Source organism: Stegostoma tigrinum, chromosome 30, assembly GCF_030684315.1.
Source record: "Stegostoma tigrinum isolate sSteTig4 chromosome 30, sSteTig4.hap1, whole genome shotgun sequence".
Taxonomy (NCBI): Eukaryota; Metazoa; Chordata; class Chondrichthyes; order Orectolobiformes; family Stegostomatidae; genus Stegostoma; species Stegostoma tigrinum.
Window position 1 is genome coordinate 13,675,009 of NC_081383.1, and position 7,929 is coordinate 13,682,937.

General features: G+C 41.9%; 1 long non-coding RNA gene across 1 annotated transcript; it reads right to left on the minus strand.

Annotated features, from left to right (window-relative positions):
- Window positions 1-271: 271 nt before the first annotated feature.
- On the minus strand, window positions 272-6,257 carry LOC125466000 (uncharacterized). Its single transcript, XR_007250349.2, has 3 exons — window positions 6,148-6,257; window positions 4,106-4,392; window positions 272-2,715 (listed from the first exon to the last, which is right to left on the minus strand). It is a non-coding gene; the product is annotated as an uncharacterized LOC125466000 (long non-coding RNA).
- Between the last annotated feature and the right edge of the window lie 1,672 nt (window positions 6,258-7,929).

Genomic DNA, 7,929 nt, shown 5'->3' on the forward strand with positions numbered 1-7,929 from the left:
GCTGCAGCATAATGTACAGCTGCAGCATAAAGTTTCTCAGGATTGTCTGTGTCATTTAGACAGAATTAAATATTTTTTAGTCAGGCAATTTTTTTTTAGAAGTATGTCTAGCTTTATGATTGAGTTCTCAGGAAAGTATGTAAATATTTTTTGAAGCAACTTCACAAACAGAAATACAATCAGATCTTACGAAGCATTAACCAATATTCAAGGAGGAAATTTTATTCAGTTCTTTAATCAACTGTAGTACATTAAGACATTTGAAAATACTTGAATAAGAAGCAAGCTGGGTTCATTGTGACAAATCTCCAAAAATCTAGCATAGGCAAGAGAAGTGAAATCACCTCCCTCTGTCCTATGAAATTTTTTTCTGTAACCTGACAAGAATGTGCATCTTGGGTTTGAACCTGTTGAAGTGACCGTAGGGGAAGGTATTGGCAGAGTGGTATTATCTTGAGAGTATTAACCTAGAGGCCCAGGTACTATTCTGGAGATCCAGGTTCGAATCCTGCAGGTGGTGGAATTTGAATTCAATAACATTTGTATGACCATGTAGATTGCTGGGAAAATCCCACCTGGTTCCTTAAGGAAGGAAACTGTCATCTTTCCCGGGTCTGGTCTACATGTAACTCCAGACCCACAGCAATGTCATTGTCTCTTAACTGCTTTCTGAGCAATTAGAGATGGTAATAAACATTGGTGAGCTAGCAACACCCACATCTTGTGAATAAATAAAAAATCTAATTCACTATGTGCCAACACATTGTCTTGATTCTAGCCTCATGTGATGCTTTCACTTGTTTATTTCTAGCTAAAGGCATGTGATAAAGATCAGAAACAGAAATCCTGGCTAACTTTTTCACTTGATCTCAGGATCATTAAAGTGAACTCCTATTGCTTGGGCAAGATCAACTCATTCATCAATGATTAATATGTGAGAATTGTCATCTGTGTGACTCAGCAATACACTCATCCATCACAAACAATGATTGCCTTTGATAGGATTTTTGAAGTGAGTGACTGGAGAACTGGTGGCTCAGTGGTTAGCGCTGCTGCCTCACGTCACCAATGACCCAGGTTCGATTCTAGCCTCGGGTGGTTGTCTGTGTGGAGTTTGCACATTCTCCCCGTGTCTTCGTTTGTTTACTGGGAAAGAAACAAAGCAACAGACCAGTGGGTCATCACACTCCCCAGCGGTCATGTTGTCACTTGGTTAAGTGTTAATTTGAAGAAGTTTCACCAGGGATCACCAAAGTTATCAGGGAACTTCGTACCAGCGTGTTAGTCCCCAGGCTATTCATCCGTAACATCTTTCCAGCACAAGTTACACAGTAGAATTTGGGGAAAGGACGACCTGACTGTTTCCTCACTGGGAAATTCAGCTCATGTCAAAATATTATTCATAGCATTTTCATGCAGAATCAGTTTATTTTTATGGGTCAGTGCACAAAGTAATTCAAGTGAGCTTTCAAGATGTTTAATCTGGGAGAAAGAGGTAAGTGGATTGGTAGGGGGGAGCAGGTGTGTGGGGTGAGTGGCCAGGAAGTTTCATAATACAGCACAGCTCCTGGCATGACCTTCTTCTTTCCTAAACACAGTATCTCACATTAACGGCCCTTAATATTCACTCAAGCACGAACTGTACTATAAAGAGAAATTAAAACATCTGTGAATGCTCATTTTTTTTTTAATAGTAATGATGTTAGGAATGTGAGAGTGAGGATCAGCTTGACCTTTCACAAGGATCTTGATGAATCATCACTCTTCCATTAACTGGAATGCACATTCTGTTGCGGACTAGATTATTTTCCTTAGATCCTCCTCTGCTCCATTATTGTACTGTGTCCAGGAAAGTTGTGGAAACAGAGGAAAAAGTTCTGAGAAAATTCAATCTCATTGCACCAATCTGTAATGCAATGGATACTTAAAGTTATACATAAAGGTTTGCATTTATATGATGTCTTTAATCCCAAAACATTTAGAAGCATTGAGCTGTAGAGCAGGGAAACAAACAGACCCTTCGGTCCAATTCGTCCATGCTGACCAGCCATCCTAAATTAATTTAAACCCATTTGCCAGTAGTTGGCACATATCCCACTAAAACCTTTCTATTCATATACCCATCCAAATGCTTTTTAAATGTTGTAATTGTACCAGCCTCCACACAACTTCCTTTGGCAACTCATTCCATAACAATCAAGTACTATATTTTTGATGAGCAGTCACCCTTGTAATGTAGGAATTGCCATAAATCCTTTTGCACACTCATAACATTCTTGTGACAGACCATCTGTTTTGTGATGTTGATTGAGGGAGGATGGCTAGGGCACTTCTCCTCTTCAAAATATTGCAATGGAATTTTTCACTGTTTTCCTTGTTCTTTTTGTCAGATATGAGCATTGTTGGCAAGGCCAGCATTTGTTGCTGACTCCTAATTGCTCCTGTCTTACATCCACTGGAAATTGATGATGGGAATGAGCTCAAATAGGCAGCACTTCCAACAGAGCAGTGCAGTAACTGGTGCATTCGAGTTTCAGTCTTCATTTAGTGCTCAGCACAGCGTTGCAGAATGGGAAGATGCTACTCAGCAACAGCTCAGATGATATTCATTCTGTTTTATATCCTTAGGGCCACACTTTTATGTTCTAGCTATTGAAGCTAAAAGCATCACTGTTAGTATTCATAAAAGGCTACACATGTTGCCTTAGTGATTTTCTAGAAGTAAGAGAATGCAGACAGTCATCAATTAGAAGGTAACTCCCATGTGCATTTTCAAAGCAACTACCATCATTTCAAACCATTATACTGTCTATAACTTGGTGAAACAAGCTCCTGCATTAACTCAGTTGGCACAATGCAGCCAGTATTACTGACAAGCAGTAAGAATACTTCACGTGGGATTAGTATTGCTGGGTCAGAACGGGAGAAAGAAGCAGCTCAGAGATAATGGGAACTGCAGATGCTGGAGAATCTGAGATAACAAAGTGTGGAGCTGGATGAACACAGCAAGCCAATCAGCATCTTAGGAGCATAAAAGCTGACATTTCGGGCCTAGACCCTTCATCAGAAAAGGGGGAGGGGGAGAGGGTTCTGAAATAAATAGGGAGAGAGGGGGAGGCGGATCAAAGATGAATAGAGGAGAAGATAGGTGGATAGGAGACAGACAGGTTTATGGGTGGGGATGGAACCGGTAGAGGTGAGTGTTGGTGGGGAGGTAGGGAGGGGATAGGTCAGTCTGGGGAGGACAGACAGGTCAAGGGGGTGGAATGAGGTTAGTAGGTAGGAAATGGAGGTGCTGCTGAGGTGGGAGGAGGGGATAGGTGAGAGGAAGGACAGGTTAGGGAGGCGGGGACAAGCTGGGCTGGTTTTGGGATGCAGTGGGGGGAAGGGGAGATTTTGAAGCTTGTGAAACCCACATTGATACCATTGGGCTGCAGGGTTCCCAAGCAGAATATGAGTTGCTGTTCCTGAAACCTTTGGGCAGCATCATTATGGCACTGCAGGACGCCCAGGATGGACATGTCGTCTGCGGAATGGGAGGGGGAGTTGAAATGGTTCGCGACTGGGAGGTGCAGTTGTTTATTGTGAACCAAGCGTAGGTGTTCTGCAAAGGGGTCCCCAAGCCTCCACTTGGTTTCCCCAATGTAGAGGAGGCCACACCCGGCACAGCGGATGCAGTATACCACATTGGCAGATGTGCAGGTGAACCTCTGCGATTGAGCCACCACCAAGGTGAACTTGAATCTGCTGGAAGTGCACGCATGTTAGCATCAACACAAGGCTTGTAATGCACCTCTGCAGAACAGCCTGCCCTTGCTGTGGCATCAGACATAATATAGATCACCTGGGTAAACTAGCAGAGCAAGGTGGCCAACAATTTCAAAGGGATAGATGAGACAAATGACAAACAAAAGGAGCAGGAAAGGGAAAATATGAAGTGTTGTTTGGTTTGTATTATAGTACAGGAATGGGGAGTAAATCAATAATGGCATCCAGCAATTCTTTAATGTCAAATAGACAGACTTTGGTTATCACTTTTACATCTGTATTGTTCAAAAACAAACACATACACAAATGACTGACTTGAGACTTGAATAACACTCACTGTATTGAAGCTTTCCATGTTAACATCAGCCGCCTCAAATCTTTCACCATTTATCTGTCGTCTCCAATCACTGTATTACCAGAAGCCCCTCTCCTTTTCCAAAAAAGGTATTTAAAACAAGTCATTACCACCCCAACCACTCTGCCAGCACTGTGTCCACCTTGCAAAACCCATCAGGTAATTTCCTGCTATCCAACAGCCCTGAGGATTGGGCAGCACATGAACTGCAGGGTTTCCATTAGAGAAAGATGGGTCTGGAACTGGGTGACGCCAATGTGTTCAAGGACCTATTAAGATTAAAAGGAGATTGGGAGATAGCACATTAGTTGGAGCTCTGGCAATGAGATTGAAGATAGGATCTGAAAAGATTAATTAATACCCAATTTTGAAAGTTCAAGAAGTATGTTTGACTTTCTTGTTCAGGAATTAAGTTGCGTATTGTTCCCGTTTCAGAACATGCTCAAGGTCACCAGCTACATCCATTGTAAGTGCATTTACGTAGTTATATTATTTCTTGTTTTGTTTGTGTCCTTTACAGAATTCAATGCAGTAAAATAATCCAACATCTCTTCACTTCATCTTGTCCATAACCACAGTTACCATTTCATCTAACCTTTTCCATCAATGCCTGGCATTTTAAATACTCCCGGAGTTGTTCCAAGCCGCAAATTGTGGGACCCAAGCTGGAGAGGATACTTGAGCAATGAGTAATAATGTTATTCTGTAATTATTCTCTAACTTCAGGGAACTTATGAATAGGGCTCTTTGTTCCTAATGTTGAAATTATTTTTGGAACTCAGGACAAACTTTCAATCACGCTGTCAAACTCATGTGTGTTTAAGAAATAATTAAGAGTTTTCCTTTAATCGCATTTAATTTTTGCATTCGACCAATACTTTTAAAAAAAAGAAAGGGAGGAGAAAGGACACAAGACCAATCTGGGCTCACCTAATACAATAGACATTGATGCCTATGCTCGTGGTCCCAACTGCCAGTAAATATTAATTGCTTGGAGTTTGCTCGGCCCAGGCAGAAATTGAAAGGTGTGAAGGCAATTTCAGGAAAATTCTAAGGCCTTCCTCTGGCTCAATGTTAACTTTCATTTATATAGCTCCTTTAACATAGCAAAATATCCTGACGGAAGACTTCAAGAGTGGACTCAAAAAAACCCTGATTCTCAGTCACATAAGGAGATGTTAGGATTGACAACCAAACGTCACAATAAAATAAAACCATCCTCTTATGCTTCAGTTTCCAAAGGAATGCAACAATACCAAAATGCCCATCTAGATTCATTAAACCAAGTCAAGGGTTAGGGACCTTTTTGTTAACCTCAGCTATTGTTCAACCACTCTGTGTTGCTCATATTTGTGTCAGACGTCACTCTGTAGTTGCACTTTTGACTCAGTCAGAAAGGTCTAAGTTCACATCCCACTCCAGATACTTGATCACAAAATCAAGACTCACATTGCCAATGAATGAGAGAGTGTTTATTTTTTATTTGGTCATGGGATGTAGGTTTCAAACTCACAGGCTGATCAGAAGGCAGTTCAGGATTTCTGCGACAACAAAAGAATAGTGGTGTAGTTTCATATCAAGACGATGAGAGGCTTGGAGGGGATGGTTGATGGTATTCCATGTCCCTGCTGCCCTTCTAGATAGGAGAGATCACAGGTTTGAATGATATGGTTGAAGAAGCCTCGGTGAGTTGCTGCAGTGCATTTTGTAAACAGTACACACTGCTGCCACTGGGTGTCAATGATGAAGGAAGTTAATTTTGAAAATGGTGAATGGGCTGTTCATCAAGCAGGCTGCTTTATTATGGATGGTGCTGGGAAGAGTAGGAGAGAGTAAAGAACAGATGAAAGAGTTTCCAGAAAAATGTCTAACAGTAATATTGTACTTGCAATGGGTTGTTGAGCAGCCTCTGGTTAGAGTGTAATAGAAAATAATTTCTACTGTCTACTAATCTCCAGTTTTTAGTTACGGGTTCAAGAGTAAGGTCAAAGTCTGCTAAAGCATGTTGTAGTTGATTGACTCACCGAGCTGTTTCATTGTTCCACAGACATTTCATTCCCGTGCAGGGTAACATCATCAGTACAGCCTCTGATGAAGCGCTGGATTATGGTTTCCTGCCTGTGTCTAAACGCTGGAGTCCGTTGAGCTGGATTACCTCATTTCCGGTTTTCCTTCGCAGTGGAGTGTATATATGTCCAAGCTGTATGTGTTTGTTGATGCTAATGTCATATACACAATTCCTTGCAGAGACTGTGACAAACACTACATGGGACAAACAGGAAGGAAATTAACAACAAGGGCACACGAACACCAACTGGCTGCAAAAAGACACGACCAATACTCACACAATCAATACTCACTTATCTCAATCCTCATGGACAAGGAGAATCACCAATTTGATTGGGACAACACCAAGATTCTGGGACAAGCAAAGCAGAGACAAGCATGGGAATTCCCAGAAACATGATACTTCATGAAGAAAGCCATCAACAAACACATAGAGCTTGGACATATATACACTCCACTGCGAAGGAAAACCGGAAATGAGGTAATCCAGCTCAACGGACTCCAGCGTTTAAATAACCGGTGGGAAAACACAATAGCACTTTATCCGAGGCTGCGCCGATGATGTTACCCAGCAGGGTAATGAAATGCCTGTGAAACAACGAACCAGCTCGATGAGCCAACCAGCTACAACATCCACAACCCGTGCTCTAAATCTACCTTAAAACCTTATGCTAAAGTATGTTCCCGTTCTGAGGAAGGTCATTGGACCTGAAATGTTGACTCTGATTTCTGTCCACAGATGCTGCCATACTTGCTGAGCTTTTTCAGCAATTTCTGTTCCTTTAAATTATGTTAAAGTTGCAGTCAGTAAAGTGGCTTCAAGTAAAAGTTAAGGTCTAGAAGGGCAACTCAGCTAAGCAGAAAGCCTGTCCTGTGGCATATGGGGAGTCAATAGTCTGGACAAGCCCAATGTGCAGAAGTGCCATCGGCTGCACAAGCTGAACTCTGGGTTTCAGAGCTTGAGCAATGGCTAGAGACATTGAGGCATGGAGCTACGTGGTCAGTATATTCAGAGAGATGGCCACATCGTAAGTTAGGGTTAAGCTGAAAATTCAAGAATAGGTGAACAACAGACAGTTAAGGGACGCAGGCTCGTAGTTCAGGACTCACCAGAGGTTCAACTCCCTGATTTTCTACTCTTGATATTGGTGAGAATGGTAAATTTTTGGAAATGTGCAGAGCTAAGCCCACCGCATGATGATTGATTCAGTTGCACAGGAGGAGACACAATACTGATGGAGGACCTTTTTGATGGGAGAACAGACAGGTGGTTCTGCCGTTGTCAATGTGACTCCTGGATGGTGAGTTGCCTCCTCAGTGCTCGGGTCAATGATGCCTCAGAAAGGCTGTAGCAGATTTTTCTGGGTGAGGGCAAACAAGAGGTTACAGTCCACATTGGTACTAATGACATAAGTAGGAAGGGGAATGAAGTGCTGCAATTGAAATTTACGGAGCTAAGTAGAAAATTTACAAGCCAGACCTCTAAAGTATTAGTTTCCGAATTACTCACAGTGCTTTGGGAGGTCAGGATTGATTCAGAACTCTAACCTGAAGAAGGGTCACTGAACCTGAAATGTTAACTCTGATTTCTCTCCACAGATGCTGTCAGAACTGCAGTGTTTTTCCAGCAATTTCTGTTTCGATTTTTGTTTCTGATTTCCAGCATCCAAAGTCCTTTCAGTTTTTTTAAAATATAGAATTAAACTTGTGGAGTTGGCGTAATGGAGACTGCCAGGAAA